Source organism: Ursus maritimus, unplaced genomic scaffold (genome assembly GCF_017311325.1).
Source record: "Ursus maritimus isolate PB19 unplaced genomic scaffold, ASM1731132v1 scaffold_36, whole genome shotgun sequence".
NCBI lineage: Eukaryota > Metazoa > Chordata > Mammalia > Carnivora > Ursidae > Ursus > Ursus maritimus.
In genome coordinates this window covers 356670-374731 of record NW_024426230.1, presented here as the reverse complement: position 1 = coordinate 374731, position 18062 = coordinate 356670, and the positions used below count along the sequence as shown (strand labels likewise).

The window sequence follows — 18062 nt, the reverse complement described above, 5'->3', positions numbered from 1 at the left end:
GTTCTTCTTTAACATCCAAGTAAACAGAAATACACAGAATAAAAAAAAGTTTCTTTCTTAAAATTGGTTTCAAAGAGTAAAATCAAGAAAGTAGATTTCTGGGGCAACTGGGTGGCTCAGTCCATGAACTCAGGGTCATGGGATCCAGCCCCACACTGAGTGTTCAGTTTGCTTGACATTCTGTGTCTCCCTCTCCCACTGCCCCTTCCCAACTCGTTCTCTAAAAAAAAACCCAAACCATTATAATTCTTAAAAAAAAATAAAGAGGGTAGATTTCTGAAATGCTTATGTTCCATGGATACTGTGCATCCTGTTTAATTCACTACTGACGATTAAGTGGATCTGGTTTCCAGAAAAGCAGAATTCGAACACACTAAAATACAATGGAATGAAATGAACATTTTCCTAAAGGTTATTTGGGTGGTAGCACTTAACACTGTAGTCCATGGGTGGATGTGGACGTAGGTGTTTGTATATGATATATTTTGTATTTATATATACATATATTTTCATCCCATTTTTTTTTTTAAACACGGAGCATGAAATCACAACCCGACATCAAGACTGAGCCCAGTAGTTGAACGCTTATCTGACTGAGCCACCTAGGTGCCCCTCATCCCAGTATTTTTATCATCAAAGGATCACTAAGGTGTGTCTTATCTGGTTGGTAAATCAAAACTAGGAATACTCAGTTACCTTTACCAAAACTAGGAATACTGTTACCTTTATTGCCTTATTAAACAAAGATCTATGCATCTAATCACAGGTTTCATATGTTAAAGCAGTAATACCAAGAGATTTTCCGGGTGCCTGGGTGGCTCAGTTGGTTAAGTGTCTGCCTTTGGCTCAGGTCATGATCCCAGGGTCCGGTGTGAGCCCTGCATCAGTCTCCCTGCTCAATGGGGAGTCTGCTTCTCCCTCTCTCAAATACATACATACAATACCAAGAGGTAGCAGTGTGAAGGACAAGAAATGCTTAAGATCTGTGGATATATATTCAGGTGCCTCTGACTTTAAGTTACTTTAAAAAAATTACAGAGGGACACCTGGGTAGCTCACTCGGTTAAGCATCTGCCTTCGGCTAGGAACATGATCCCAGGGTCCCGCATTGGGCTCCCTGCTCAGAAGGGATAGCGCTGCTCACCCGGCTTGTGCACGCTCTCTGGCAAAAAAATTAAATCTTCCAATTTCCACTCCTGCCATTCCAATTACATTCTAAAACCAATAAATAAAATCTGCATCTGGTTAGAATGCAAGCAAACCTGTCAAAATTTTATTTTTAACTGTTCATTCTGAAGCTCATGCTATCCTGATTCTTTGTCCTCTTGAGACAAACCTATCTTGGATTTTCAATCTAGCTAAAAGTTTGGGAAATGTTTGTAACAACGACCCCATTTCTCTTAAGTTAGCATTAAATCTCAAGTAAAGTCTGTTGGGAAGAGGTGCAGTGAGGTGGGAGAGGCAGACTGCACTATCTGATGATTATGAGAGGTACAGGTTTCAAATAGCCCAAAAACAGGTTATGATGGTGCTGGATTTTGCTAGGGGCGGAGACAAAATCAATTTATAACTGGAATCAACTTTTAGCTTCCTTGCCTTTATGCGCAGGGTAGTGTAACTCCACCTTTAGTGGAAAGCGATTGGAAAGACATACCTGACAAAACAGCGCCACTTATTCAGACTATGTTCAGTATCATATTTAGGCACATTTGCTACAAACGAACAAAAAACCCATCAGAGAAAATAGGTAACAAGCCACAAGATGTTTCTACTGAAGACATCAGCCAATCCTCTACCTGTTCACCCTATTCACCTAGGCTACTCACAGCTATACTTACTCATATCACAGTACCTGTTAGTCCAGGGGAAAAAAAAAAGCAAGCAAAGACAACATCTGTATGGCTTACGAAATGTCAATGATTTAACTAGAGAACAAGGGAAATAACTTGCCTCAGACAAGAAAATGCAGAACTCTACCTTAGAATTTTTATTACTACCCCTCAACTAGCCTATACATTCAATGTGAATCAGATACAACTACCATATGACTGTTATTTCCTATCTTTCTGTGATGAATATAAAAAGCAAATTATCACTAGATGGCAGCAACGAGTTGGCAATTTTTTAAAAAGATGATTAAATCTAGAGTCCAAGGTTTTCTATTTCACACTACCTTTCACAATTGGTCAGTTTCTTAAGTACCTTTCGGATACCATAAATTTCCCCTTCTACTTAGAGCATCATCATCTGCACTAAGTTATTTTCCTTTAACAGGGACACCTGGGTGGCTCAGTCAGTTAAGCACCGCCTTTGGCTCAGGTCATGATCCCGGGTCCTGAGATCGGCCCCATGTCAAGCTCCCTGCTCATCGGGGAGTCTGCTTCTCCCTCTCCCTCATTCTCTTAAATACATAAAATCTTTAAAAAAAAAAAAAAAAAGGGGAAAAAAAGTTGTTTTCCTTTAACAAACTTAAATTCCTACTTTGCCCATTTAGGTACTCTTTCACATTACTCTATTTGGCCCTCCTTTGTTCTCTGCCTATGTATCTTTATTGCATTCATCAATTATTTCCCCTGGCTAACAACGAACTGTCCCTGTGTCTGCAAAAAGAACAGTATACTTTAATCTGCTCCATCCCCAAAGCTTATATTAATCAAAACACAGATATAATCTCAAGGTCAAGGTTCTACTAGCATGAGAAAATAGCATATGGTGGTGCTTTAGGACATTTTCAGGACACAAAAAGCTAAGTTGGCCCTTTTTTTAAAATATATACACTTATTTTTCTAAATAGGTTCCATGCCCAGGGAGTCCCAGCTGGAACTCACAACTCTGAGATCAAGACCAGAGGTGTGATCAAGAGTTAGATGCTTAGCCAACTAAGCCAGGTGCACCAAAGCTGGTCATATTTCTGATAAGCTTTCTAACTGCTATGTCTAAGAATTAAAACTAAGAGAATACTCGAGATACTAGAAATTACAGAGAGAAACAGATAATTCAATAAATGATATCACACAGCTATTAAAAACCAAAAAAACCCTAGAAAAACATAACTCATTACACCAAAATAAAATTATAGACGGATCAAAATTTAAAGTAAAAAATTACATATGCAGTTGTCAAAACCTAAATAACACAAAACATGCAACAGTCCCAACAAATATGAACAGGAGAAAAAGGGCAGGAAATGCAAACCAAATAAATCATAAACATGAAAAATTAATGTAAGAATTAATTCAGTCAACTGTCAATGTACACTAAAATCACTGGGCAAAAGCTTGTTGGGCACAAACAAGATTTACATGATCTCAAAATATTACCTAAAAGAATAATGATCATAAAGGGAAAAAAATGTATCTTTACAATGGAAACATAAATGCCACCACTTAAACCAACTGATCTGACATTAAATGCCTCCTGATGTGACAAAATAATAAACATGCATCACCTATGCAATACTCTTGGTAAAATATTTGAATCTACACATAGGGAAACAATTAGACAATTTCAAGTTTGTAGAGACGTTATACAACAATATAACTGGTTGGGACTCCTCAAAAATACATACATACAAAGTAGAGGCCTTTTCTAGATTAAGAAAGCAATGTGTGACCCTCTGACTAGACACTGGATTGCAAACAACATTTTTTTGGTGATGGGGAATTTTATTATGGTTTGTATACAAGAGAATATTGAACCTGTTAATTTTCATTGTCTTGATAATTATTTTGGTGAGATAGATTATCTTTATTCTTAGAGGAGATGCAGGCATTTTCAAGTTTCTAAGTGAAGTATCATGCCTAAAACTTTAAACTCACTGAGGAGGAAAACAAAACAAACCACCACACATACAGAGAGCAAACATAGCAATCTGCACAGTGACTACTAGAACAGGAAGGCTAGAACACGGGGTGTATTTTACACATGTAATAGTACCCGTTCCAAAGTTTTTTAAAGCTCCTATTACAGCAAACAGAAAAATGATATATACCAGCTGACACACTTTACCAAGTTCCCAGAAAATAGCAAAACTTACTTTTGTCAGATATGCTAATATAAGAATGATTGTACAATGGGGTGAAGACAAGGCAACCCCACAGCTGTAACTAAATAAACCAGTACATGTTTCTGTAGGTTCCTCTGAAAATTCTTAAAAAGTGCCAAGCAATGGGCAGGCCTACATACTTGCGTTAATTAAGCAATCGGCAATGTCATCCTATATTTGGAATTGAAAGAGAAAACTTTGAACATCTTTAAGTTCTATAAATCCCTGTTAATAAAAAAATTACATAACCACTTAAAACACATTGCAGAAAACCAAGTGAAAAATGTTTACAATATAGACTCTAAAACTACATATGGTAATGATTACATATTAAAAATATAAGAAATATAGGTGTATAGGTACACCTGTAGCTACAAGACAGAGATGAACCAAAACACCAAAATACTAATACTGGTTTAAAAATATTTTTCTTTCATATGCATATTTCCTTCAAATTTCTTAATAAGCATTTTTATAATAAAAGATTGTTCCTGTCCAAGTATAAATGGGTAATGTATTACGACAAAAAAATTTTAAAATGAAGGTCTTTAAGAAAATATTCCCAGAATGTCAAAGAGGGAAAAACTAAATCAGGTAGTTCAACCGCCCCACAGTTCTTCAGAGGATGTTAAAATCCCCTTTCAACATCCTTGCTGACTCACTAATAATCTAGCCTCTTGAGAATTGTCAAAGAACTCACAATATAATACTCAATTCATAAACTTAATTGGCTTTTAACCAATTTCTTCCTTTAGTTCCCTCCTTCCTTTAATGTCCACTCATTGGCATTAATTTTTTCTTTAACGTAAATCATCTTACTCAAACTGTTCCCTATCCTCACCATCTTCTATGAAGATAAAAAATGGTGCCCTGAAACAAATACAATTTAATCTGTCAATGTCCCTTCGAACACAGTAGCAGTCCAAATTTGGTTGTTCTTTCAAGAATGGAACACTCTGGATGCTATCCAGACGCTAGTGTTTCTGGTAACTTTTGCACTGTCAATACATGCAGAAGTCACAAAGTAAATTCCCTAATTCTTATACATTTATTAATATAATGCTAACTTCCTGTATTGGGACAACTACTTTGTTGGGTTTCTTTGCATCTAGTATAGGGCTTTACATTTCAAATACCATTTCATCCTTTTTTAAAAAGATTTTATTTATTTATTTGACAGAGAGAGACAGCCAACGAGGGAGGGAACACAAGCAGGGGGAGTGGGAGAGGAAGAAGCAGGCTCCTAGAAGAGGAGCCTGATGTGGGGCTCAATCCCAGAACGCCGGGATCATGCCGAGCCGAAGGCAGACACTTAACCAGACACTTAATGACTGAGCCACCCAGGCGCCCCCATTTCATCCTCTTCTATCCTGTTCACTATCCCTAGTTCCAGCCTGAAGAAGTTTCAGATTTTGATTTTGTTAAGTTTTGAAGTATTAATCTCTTACAATTATGTATTCTTCACTGATTTGTTCACCATCCTCTGAGAAGTCCTGCCCTTATCATTTTAAAAAGTTTAATATTATTAACACAATTTTCCTTCAATAGCAATTTTTTTTCACGTTATCTACTAGTTTTAAAACAATGACAACCAACAGTCCCAACGGGTAAGTCCTTTTGCATATTTTCTGTATACTGAAAATCCCTACCCTGGTTTAGTTTTAAGCAGGACCTGTATTAATAACTCAAAAAACTGCAAAACAAAAAGTTTAGGCTATTTTCAAAAAAACAATTTTAAACCAAAAAGATACGAAGATACCTATCCCCACAAATTCAAACCATATCCACCATGACCAAACTTCGCTTAAAACAGTGACTGAGAACTTCCTAAATAGAACATAAAAATTCAGAACATCCTCACACTAAAATACAAAAACAAAAAAACTAAAAAAACCAACAAACCTCCTGATGTCTGCAATACACACTTGTTCACAATTTAAGTTCTTAGTAATGTATACAAAGACACATGAAAATAAAAGAACCTAACGATTAAGAGCTCTGAGACTCTGGGGTCAGACAGCCTTGTACACTACTCTTTGTGAAGTCAATCCCTTCAAAAACCAGATTCTTCAACTGTAAAAGGAGTTATCATTGACAGTACTTGTCTCATAGGTGAGATATGAGGCATAAGTGAAGTACAGAAAACACTGACACGCTGGCCTGGCACATAGCAAGTACTGCTGCTGCAGCCGCTGCTATTACTACATCATTTACTATTATTGGTAAATACCAAAAAATAAAAATGGGCCAAGGATGCAAACAGGTTATTAGCAAATATTATTAAAGGTCCATGGAGATTTTTTAAAAATTCAACATCACTATAACGGAAATATAAATTAAACCAATTATCTATACTTCACTTACCAAATAAGGAAAAACATTTAAATTACAAGTCACTTTTACGTATTATTTCTATGAACTGGTACCGTATTTTCACAGGACAGCTGGACTTTTATCAAAAGCCTTAGTCCTGTGATTGTTCTTGACTCAATAATCTCACTTCTGAGAACTCGTTTTAAGGAAACAAGGACGTGGATATTTAGAAAGTGTGTACAACAATATGGGACTGGCTAAATGAACAACTTCAGTACATCAATCCAACTAAATACAGGCAACTATTTAAAAATGGCAATGTACTGACGCCAAGAGATGTTCAAGATGTTAAGGAGCACACACCTGAACAACACAGGGAGCTAGGGGCACCAACCTCCCCACTGTGCAGTCAAAAATAAATCCCATGTAACTCAACTCCCCAGAAACCGCTGACTGGAAGCCTTACCAAGAAGTTATTAAAATCATAAGGAAACTATACAGCACTGTGTATTTTTTTCCAAAACCCACATAAGTGGACTTATATAGTTAAAAACCGTGTTGTTCAAGGGTCAACTGTCCAAGTTATCTAAATCATTAAGTGTAAGACATCTCAGGATGTAGTAGTATTAAGTTTTTAAATACTTTTCCCTCAATTTTTCCTCAACAGCCATACTGCTTTCATAATTTTTTCATTTTGTGAAGATAGCTTAATGCTACCTTGAGATTTAATGACTTGATACACAGCTTCACCTAGAGTCAGCAAAGATTTCTATAAGCCCCTAAACAATTTGGAAAGATTGAGTGCTTCTCTTCCACAAGAGCAATTCAAAACTATATAAAACAGGGGCGCCTGGGTGGCACAGCGGTTAAGCATCTGCCTTCGGCTCAGGGCGTGATCCTGGAGTTCTGGGATCGAGCCCCACATCAGGCTCCTCCGCTATGAGCCTGCTTCTTCCTCTCCCACTCCCCCTGCTTGTGTTCCCTCTCTCGCTGGCTGTCTCTATCTCTGTCGAATAAATAAATAAAATCTTAAAAAAAAAACTATATAAAACAAGAAAAAGGGCATCTGTAGACCAAATTTTTCACTGGATATGGTTTCATAAACTTGGGGTCTCTCATTGGTAGTCCCAACAAATACAGACACTTCTCTCTACAATCTCAACCTCCATAATCAACTGTGCTGTTATTAAATGGTATTCCTCTGTTTCAGAGTGTTATATCAGACTTAAAATGGGGGTGTGGGATGTGGCTGGGTGGGTTGGTAGAGCATGTGACTCTTGATCTTGGGGTTGTGGGTTCCAGAGCCACGCTGCATGCAAAGATTACGTAAGATTACATAAAAACTTTTTTTAAAAAGATGGGGGGGGCGCCTGGGTCACTCAAGCAGTTAAGTGCCTGCCTTTGGCTGAGGTCATGACCCCAGAGTCCTGGGATTGAGCCCTGCATCACATCGGGCTCCCTCCCCCTCTGCAGCTCCCTCTGCTTGTGCTCTCTCACACTGTCAAATAAATAAATAAAATCTTAAAAGAAAGGAAGGAAGAAAACCTCAGCATTTTAGAAGCCTATCATAGTCTTAATCAGAGCAGCTTCTACATAGCCAAACTCCCCTTTGACAAACCTGTTTACTTTGGGAACATTTTAAGCCATTTGAAAAAAAGAAGTTCCCAAATCTACAAGTATCAATCATTAGAAATATTTAAGGGGCGCCTGGGTGGCTCAGTCAAGTTAAGCATCTGTCTTAGGTTCAGTTCATGTTCCTGGAGTCCCAGGATGGCGCCCTGCCTCAAGGTCCCTGCTCAGCAGGGAGTCTGCTTCTCTCTCTCTCCCCCCCACCCCTCCCCCCACTTGTGTTTTCATTCTCGCTCACTCTCTTCAAATCTTTAAAAAAAAAAAAAAAAGAAATATGTATGGGGCGCCTGGGTAGCGCAGTCGTTAAGCGTCTGCCTTCAGCTCAGGGCGTGATCCCGGCGTTCTGGGATCGAGCCCCACATCGGGCTCCTCCGCTGGGAGCCTGCTTCTTCCTCTCCCACTCCCCCTGCTTGTGTTCCCTCTCTCGCTNTCTGTCAAATAAATGGGTAAAATCTTAAAAAAAAAAAAAAAAAAAAAAAAGAAATATGTAAAAAATGCTTTTCACAGGAAAAGAATTAAAATCGGCATTTCAAAATTACTTCAATAAGGTGAATAAATCTCAACTGGGAACTAAACATCAAGAACATATGCAATATATAAAAATAAGCAGCAAAAAAATTCAATGACTTATTACTGCTAGTGTAACTAAAATTCTATGTGATGAGAATACACAGTTTAATCTGTATAAACACCTGGTCAGGAGAACACTATCTCTATACTTGAGATTCACGCTTTAAATTTTAGGGGTCTTAAATCAGAAATTTCCTTTAAACGGTTTAGCAAATAACACTGAAAGAAAATGGAACCATGGCAATCTAGGTGGAAGGAATATAGAAATTCATTATACTGTTATTTGTATGTTTGAATATTTTCTTTAAAAGGTTGGAGAAAAGGAAAAAATGTTCACAAGTATTATAATCACAGATCTACAGTGGCCTGCAAAGTGTTTTAAAAATATTACTCTTCAGCTATCATTTACCACCAAGAAATAACATAGACTGGTCACATCATACCAGATATGATTTGCCTAAAAGCTCTGATAATTCGAAATACGTCTATTTCAGGATGGCATTTATTTTGATTACTAGCTTAATGGTATCACCATTTACCCAGTCTGCCTGTTTGAAGTTACTTGATTCTTTTTTTAAAATTTCATTTATATTTTTATAATAATTTTTTATTATGTTATTGAGATTACTTGATTCTTAATCCTATTTATAATTTGGGGAGTGTCATTAGTTCAAATCTTACACATAAAATGGTTATTTTTTACATTGTATTATTTCAAATTTACATAAAATAAGCCATAACATGATCCTTGACTTCCCTCCCAAACACCAAAAATTCTTGCATGAAAGCCCATCAAAATTTCTACATCATGAACAAGCAATAAAAAGGAGTGCAAGTGGTCCAGACCAGTCCCTCTCTTTACTGTACCCATCAATCACAGTTCTAGGAGAGAGCATGAAATTATTTCTATGAAGCTTCCAAATGATGATGATGATGACGACAACGACGACAATGATGATGTTGTTTTGCTGCTGCTGCTGCTGCTGGAGTACAGACCATATTCTGAATAGCAAGGGTCAATAATACTTACTGCCAAGATTTAATTTTTCTTTTATTATCTTTCATTGAGTTCCAACAAAATATACTTTTTGAAGTCTATCATGGAGTCGTGCTTGGAAAAATTCAAGATTTTTCAGACTTTACCAAGATAATACTGTGCTTTTTTGTGTTACACCCCAGTGGGATCTGGGGAAGCACACATCTGTCAAATCAAATATATTAGTATTTCTGCAATAATATGCATAATCAGTCATTTAATGTAACAGACTATAGATAATCTCATGTCAATTGAGGTCTGGCTTGTCACCAAAGTGTAAAACTAATGAAAACATTTTCCATAAATTTTTAAATTTCTGAATTATAAATAAAAGATCTTGGACCAGTAGAGAAAAATAATTTTGTATAAGGAAATTATTTTTAATAAGGAAATCCAACTTAAATTTACAATATTCTCCATCACTCAGACCTAAGCAGCTAGAACACAGGATTATACCTAAGTCTGAGAATAGTAAAATTAATATATATACAGAAATCCCACCTTTTGTTACCCTGACCTCAATTTTATCACCAATGAGAATAAACACACCAAGATTCTCTCAAATTAAAAAAAACAAATTTATCCCTAATAAAAGAACTTCTCAAAGTCCAGAAAGGACCAAGCAAAAAAACAAACAACCATGTAAGCAAAAATCAATCACCCCACAAAACCAATACTCCCACAAAAATAAAACACAACTGGAGAATGCCTTTCTCAGTCCACACGGTAGTATTTTAGGGTCTTAAATACTTTTCAGTGTGACAATGACTGCGTTTTTTAAGTCCTTATTTTCAAAAATACATACTGAAACAGCTACAGATGAAATATATGAAGGATTTACTTCAAAGTAACGTGAAGCAGAGAGGGTAGATACAGGTATAGATGAAACAAGATTACCCAAAGACTGTTAAAGCTGGACAACTTCATAGAGATTATACTCCGCCCTCTTATGTTTCAGAATTTTTCACAGTAAAATGAAAACAGTACGAGATATATGCATACACAGATCTAAAAATAAGGGTATTTACAAAATTTTGTCAGACTGTTCAATTGTTTATAAAAGGGAAAAACGGGAAGAACACAAAGGCCCAAAATTGAGTTCTATTTAAGTAAGATATTGTGAAAGTATGCAATGCATGCACCTATTTAAATTTTCAGATGTCTACTCATTTTATGTTAATATGTTCACATGAAGTAAAAAAATTTTTTTCTACTTGAATGGATGTGCTGTTATGTATGAATGACTTTTGGAAAAGCCTATATACGCCTACTCATGTAAAAAAAAAAAAATCATAAAGTTTGTCCAAATTTTGTCTACAGCCCCATCACAGGAAACACAATAACCTATGCCCTCAAATGAAAACTTGATTCATTCCACCACAGCCAGACCTATTTTAAAGTTTTTTCAACTTAACTATAAAACTGTTTACCAAACCCCTACCACAGAGGCTGTAGCCATTTACACCCAGTCACAGAGGAGTTGAAGCCTATCTATGTAAGTTTTGTCTTGAAACGAGAAACAAAATATTGTGGTGCTATTTATACTACTCTTCAAGCACAAAGTTTCCTTCCAATCCTAACAATGTTGTTTTGCACGTATCTTTCAAGATACTTCCCTATACCTTTACACAGACAATAAACTTCTATAGTATGTGCAATGGTCCAAAGTGCTAGAGTATCCAGTGGGGAGGGGGAAGTTTGAAGGGCTAAGTGAGGGAAAACCTCAGTGAGGCCATGACCTTTGAGTTAAGAACCTAAATGAAATGAGGAACCTAAACTTAGGAATGTCTCAGGGAAGAAAATTCCAAGAAAAAGCGTAGATAGGACCATCCAGCATGCAAGACTCAGTAAGGAGGCAATGCAGCTAGAGCAGAATATACTGTAAAGTATACTATTCGTAAGGGAGGAGGAACACAATAGATCATAGGGTATTTTGTTAAATCACGGTGAATTTTTAATTTTAACGTTGAAAATAGGGAGCTATAGAGTTTCAAGAAGCAACACCTTCAGGCAATCCATTTTTCAAACATTACAATGGAGTAGGACCAATCCAGCTACTCACATTGGTGGGGAGCAGCAAAAGAAACGGAAACCTTTTCCAATAATGCACAAGAGACAACTGCAGCTTGAAACTGGACCAAGCCATGGCACTGTGGTCAATACTTGTATTTTAAAGGAAGGGCTGACAGGTTACTCCACAAGGCCAAAGGTGAGGTTTAAGAGAAAGACAAGGATGGCTAACCGAAGTCTGACCTCTATGACATAAAAACTGGAGTTTTATTAACTGAAACAGGCATTACCGGTTTGAGAGAATAGCAGGAGCCCCAGTTTGGGACTTTTAAACTGATGTAGTCAACATTCAAGGGAGTAGCCAGCTCAGTAACTAGACAGACTGGCATGTCATTCAAAAGAAGTCCAGGCTGGTGATACAAGGGTGGGAATCATTAGCTTATAGATGGTATATAAAATAATCTGACTGAATGAAATGACCCAGGGACTGTGAGTAAAAAAGAGAAGTTGAAGGACTGAACACACAATACTCCAACAAAGTGGAAGAAAGAAAAGCCAGAAACAGAACAAAAACCTAGAAACTATATAAAAAAAAGTTTCAAGAAGGAAAGTGGCTGAACTGGTTAAATCACAACAACTGGTCAAGTGTGATGAGGATTGAAAAAAGACTGCTGGATTTGGCAATACACCACTCTGGGATGTGTTTTTTTTTTTTTTTAACCTTATTTCTTCAACTAAAACTCACTTTTAAAATGCGTTTACTTCACTGAAATATGACACATCATATTACAAAATTTTATAAAACTATTATCACAAAGCTACATCAATCTAATTTATTACCTTGGACTTTTATCGTGCCATTTAAAGTGGTAAGAATTAAAAACAAAATATATTAATGATGGTTTTTAGTTGGAAACTCTTTAAAAATACAAGTCCAAAGCAGTCTCTTTTTTGGGGGGGGGGGGATAACTTTAGCCCAACTGAAGATTTGTTTTTCAAAAATACTTCATTATGTTAAGTAAAGAACAGTCAATCTAGTATGAGTAAGAGTTGAAATCTGTAGGTTTAATCACCTGGGTTGAATCCGTGTGTTACCATGTATTAGGTATGCCTAACCTTGAGCAAATTTTTAAAACTGTATTTCAATATTCTCATCTCCAAAATGCTAATGATGATACACAAACGTTACGATGATTAAAAAAGTTACAAGAACATTAACAATGATGGACATATACACAGTAAGGTGTCCAGATCACTTTCAAGATGAAAAAATTGAGGGTCTACTTCATTTTTCTTTTCAAATAGGGAAGTGATCATATCATGTCTTACCCAATGGGTTGTTAGAGAACTAATCAGTAGTTTCCTATAGTCTGATCAACCTGTCCTCTTCAAACTAATTACATCTGCTCATTCATACACATACAAAAAAACTCATCTGAAAAGTCTGGGCAAGTATCCCCAGGCCTAAGATTACTACTTTTTTCATGAGATTAAAAGACAGTGACCTACTCTGATAGGTCTTCTAATTTTTTGTCCTCCTTGAACTTTGTCCTCATTACTTAACATTCCCCCAGACAATAGCCAGAAGGAAATTCCAAAGAAACTATCTCAGCATTCTCCAAGGTCCTTTCAAAAGATTCCTTTTGTTCCCAAGACAACCCAGATACTAAATAAGGACCTTCCACGGACCTGTACACCATGCTTGCTAACTGCTTATCTTTTCAACTTAAGTCTTATTCTATGCATTCTTGGTGACTATTCTCCAGAAGTATTTTTTGTTCTGAAGCCAAGATTTCCCATTACCTGTGCTTTCAAGTAGGATAATCCACTTCTCATGGATGTTAATTTCAACATCAATTCAAGGTCACTTCACTAACATCACCCTCCCACCTCCATACTGTAAATTTGGTTCCCTTTCTATCATCTTACTCTGTTCTTTTCCTTCTAGATTATAAAGTGCTCTTTGTCACTCTTTCTCCCCTCAATGATCTGTAATACCCAAAAGGACAGGGGACTCCTACCTTCATATTGTAAATTTGGTTCCCTTTCTATAATGTTTTTTTTTTTTAAGATTTTATTTATTTATTTGACAGAGAGAGACAGCTAGTGAGAGAGGGAACACAAGCAGGGGGAGTGGGAGAGGAAGAAGCAGGCTCATAGTGGAGGAGCCTGATGTGGGGCTCGATCCCATAATGCCGGGATCACGCCCTGAGCCGAAGGCAGACGCTTAACCGCTGTGCCACCCAGGCGCCCCTATAATCCCTGTTCTTATCCTTCTAGATTAAAAAGCGCTTTGTCACTCTTTCTCCCCCCAATGATCTGTAATACCCAAAAGGACAGGGGGACAATATGTTCTGTTCATCCCTATGCCACAGCCTAATGGTGATTTTCAGAATAAGCACTCAAATGTCTAATGAATAAACAGCTCTACTTGAACGTTCCACAAGCACCTCAAAGACTAATTGTTTAAACTGCTTTCTCCTACTCTTACCCTAATCTGCTCCCTTTGTTTACCCAACATCTATCCTGGGAGTCATGCTGAGGCCCTTGCTCATTATCAGAGCAACCACCAAATCCTCCAAAATTTATCAGCTCCTCTCTAAGTTCCCATACCACTTCTTTTGACCAGGCCAGCTCATTATTTTTCTGTGTAGTTTACTATCTTCCTTATCACCTACCTCCAAACTCATTCTTCTCTAAGCCATTTCCACACCATCAGAATGACATTTCCAAAATGAAAATCTGATCTCACTCCCTGGTTTAGAACCTTTCAATAGCTCACACATAGATTTTGATAAAATACAAACTCCATAGCATGGCATTAAAATTTTTTAATAATCTGGCCTTAATTCTAAGGTTCAGTTCAGTTCCCTTTCCCTTAGAAGCATTCCCTGCCCTTTTGAGTCAATCAAGTACTCATTTTTACATGCTTCTATAGGTTCTAAGTTTACCTCTAATCACAGGATGACAGTCTCATTCATCTGTCTCCCTCACAAGGTTTTAAGTCCCTGAAAAACTACCTTACCTTTTTGTATCTCCCCAAAGGAACATGACCCACAAGAATTTGCAGAATTAACAAGGACAGACCTATAGTAAACAGCAGCCACACAATGACAGAAGAGTAAGACAAAAATAGCTTTCATGTAACAGAGGGTATCAGTAATACTTGGACCCATAAAAATTTCCATTCCTCTTCCAGATAACCTCAGGACGTTTTATATAACTTTCTCCCATTCTGTTTTCCTTTGAGGATGCCTTCAGTGTTCACTTTAACTGGATTTTATTCTTTTAGTACAAGTAAGGAAGATGTGATTTATCCTAGTAACACACATCACAGAATATGCCTTTAAAAATCATCTCATTTTTTCTCTCAGCTCAAAAACTACTACAGCAACTCTAAAGTGAGTTATAACGATAGTCCATTATAGTCAGTAAAATACTACAGGTTGTGGGGTGCCTGAGCGTCACAGTCGGCTGGGCGTCCAACTCTCGGTTTTCGCTCAGGTTGTGGGATCGAGCTCTGCAATCAGTGCGGAGCCTGCTTGGGACTCTCTCTCCCTCTGTCCCGCCTTCTAAAATGGATGAATAAATCTTAAAATACTACAGGTTGCTAAAATTCTAAATTCTTTAGGTACTCATTCCTTCCTATTACTTTTGGGAACACATTAAATTCCCCAACATTTGCCGGGCTACAAGTCATCACTGAAAAAGAGATCAACCTACATCTTTTCTGATTTGGATACAGGTTAAAGAGATTTCACTGCTTTTTGAAATTAAAAATCTACCTATCCTTTTTAAAAAACAAAAACAAAACCCTCCCAGTGAGATAGCATTTTAATATCATACCATATTTCTTGTGGTTTGATTCATGTTAAATTTCACTAAGAATAATCTAAATGGAATACAATCAAAAACTATTGTCACAAACCCAAGGAAAATTACTCTAAATGACAGAAAATTTTTACTAATTTGCAATAATCTAAGAAAAAAACCCATCTAATATGTCCTTGTCTTGTTGCTATTTAAAACCATTTTCATTCTGAAGTACATGTAAACTTCAGCTGCTCTTTCCAATTATCAAAAATTTTCAGTCAACCCGAGTTAGTAACAACCTCATAATTCCATTAGCTTATAAAAAAACTGAGCTGGCATCCTTTGGGAAATATCTCAAGATACACCAAAATCTTAACCCAAATATTTCCAGAAGCTATCACCTACACCGCATCAACTAGACTTAAATGGGTGTATTTCCTAGTCTTTGCAATGAAACCAAGTGGACCTCACACCTCTTACCATCACCCAGGAAGGGTGTGCATCTGTTCCGAAGGCCCCCCTGGCTCCAGGTCATCCTGGCTGCTGCTGTTCCAGGCTGGGCATCCATGTTGCTGCAGCTTGTGGTTTGTGAGGGGTAGTAGTGTACAGGAAAAGCAGGATGGGATTTCAAGGGAAACAGGAGGAAAATGGCTTTCTGGGAAAATGCCATCACCATCATAGGTGTTAAGTAGTACCACACACATTTTATTGCAGCACATTTTAAAAATTTAACAAATGAAAGATTAAAAATAAAAAAAACAAAAATAAAAAATTAAAAATACAGACGTCCAGAGATGCTCTAAAACAGTTAAGTTAAAGATCAGGAAAAATAAGGTCACAGACTTAACAGCCAGTAAAATTCTTTCGAGCCTGGGGAAGGGGATGAGGGCAAGGGTGGGGTTGGGAGAGAAAAGGTTTATGTGATCAATCCACTTAAAAATGCTAATGCCTTCACTTTCTCTCCCAAGATGCAAAACTCCAAAGTCAATCAGGAGGCCGGAGAAATTCTTATGAACATTCAGAAAAACTCGATTTTAATCCGGTTAAAAATCATCAGTGTCATTATCATCATCATCATCACCATCATTAAGTATAATAATAAATAAATAAATAATAGTAACTAGTAACAACAATAAAAAGGAAATCAGCGGAAAGTCAGGAAAAATGTAAAAAAAAAATTGGAATAACTTACTGTAGCTGAAGATCAAAAAAATCTCACTGTAAAAAAACAAAAATAAAAATAGCCCAGATTAGAAAAACGGGAGGTGCAAAAATGTCAAGTCAGTAAAGTTCATTTCTTTTCTTTTTCCAAAAGCAGTTTCCACAAAAACCGCAAGGGTAAAGTTCTCAGTAGCAGACAAGCAAAGCCCTTTCCACATCATCAATCAATCTTAAAAATACACGAGGAAGTAGAGAGGTCAGTTTATGAGAGGCTAAAAGGCTCCTCCTCCTCTAACCCAACTGCTGCAGAAAAAATAGAAATAGAAATTTTAAAAATTACATCTTAAATCCAAGTCCCGTTTTTGGAAACAATTAAAAAAAAAACACCTGTAAATTTGCCGTAGTGCAGACCAAGTTGCATCATTATGTTTAAAATGTCTTTATAAAATCAGTTTTGGAATGGGAATGTGTGTGTTCTGGAAGGGTGGGGAAGGGAGGTTAAAAATCAAAGCTGAGCTCCAGTGAGTAGGGATGGGGTTCGCCTTGCTGCCCTGTGAAAGGAGAAGGGACAGATTGAGTCAGAGTTCCTCAGAAATGTTGTGCCCTAAACCCCCAAGACAGAAACATCTGTCCATTGCATGTAACACATTTTGGTAAAGCATAACATTATACGGGGATGGGAGAGCCTCTATAGAACCATCACCTCTACCAGTGACTGTCTTCACAATTCTTCAATTATCAGTAGGTGACAAAAATTTACTAAATATATGCCTATATTCCCACAAGGGTCTTAAAATCAAAAATCTACATTCGAACATTCCTCTTGATCATCAGCAGTTTGGACAAAGAAATTATAGAAAAACCAGGCCAACAGATGAAGAAGTGAGCAAATATGAAGATTATGAAGGGGAATGGTCTACCATGAAGATACATACTAGAGATGACATCTATTCTCAAAACCTGTAAGTGATCAAACTACAAGACCTGATAGGTTCTATCTGGGGAAAGATGTTTAAATATGGAGCACATCATAAAAATAAATCAATAGGGAGCTCATCATTCAAGCAACAGAATGAAAAACCACAAACGAAGGAGAAAAGATTAGAGTTACTGAATATTTAATGTCATAAAATAAGTGAAAATTATGGTCCTTAGTGAATTTGTTTCTGTGGCCTGTTTATAAGCTAGTATACATAGCTAATTTCAAGATATGAATTCTAAGAATCTGACACACAACACCACACTAAAAAGTAACAACATGCAGGACAGACTGGCTGTTTTATCAGCTGAAAGATTTGCAATTAGATTGTAGGTCTTTTAAGAAAATAAGGAGATCACCGCCCTCTCATTTCATACTCAGATAGTTTTATTCTCCTTTACAAATATAAGTAAACTAGGGGGACCTGGCTGGCTCAGTTGGTAGAGAATGTGACTCTTGATCTCAGCCATGAGTTCAAGCCCCATGTTGGGTGCAGAGCTCACTTC

General features: G+C 36.9%; 1 protein-coding gene across 10 annotated transcripts in view; it reads right to left on the bottom strand.

Annotated features, from left to right (window-relative positions):
- The window catches only part of HNRNPC (heterogeneous nuclear ribonucleoprotein C), a 54286-nt gene that overhangs the window by 32383 nt on the left and 3841 nt on the right, over positions 1-18062 (bottom strand). For 5 of the 10 annotated variants that reach the window (XM_040620677.1, XM_008711127.2, XM_008711128.2 and 2 more), the window contains one exon: positions 16609-16634. The exons of 1 other annotated variant lie outside the window; for it this stretch is intronic. The gene's annotated coding sequence lies outside the window, so the exon portion shown is untranslated. Of the gene's footprint in view, positions 1-15889; positions 16490-16608; positions 16635-16964; positions 17129-18062 lie in introns of those variants that run through there. 4 more of the 10 variants (XM_040620680.1, XM_040620679.1, XM_040620683.1 and 1 more) reach the window with 3 other exon arrangements.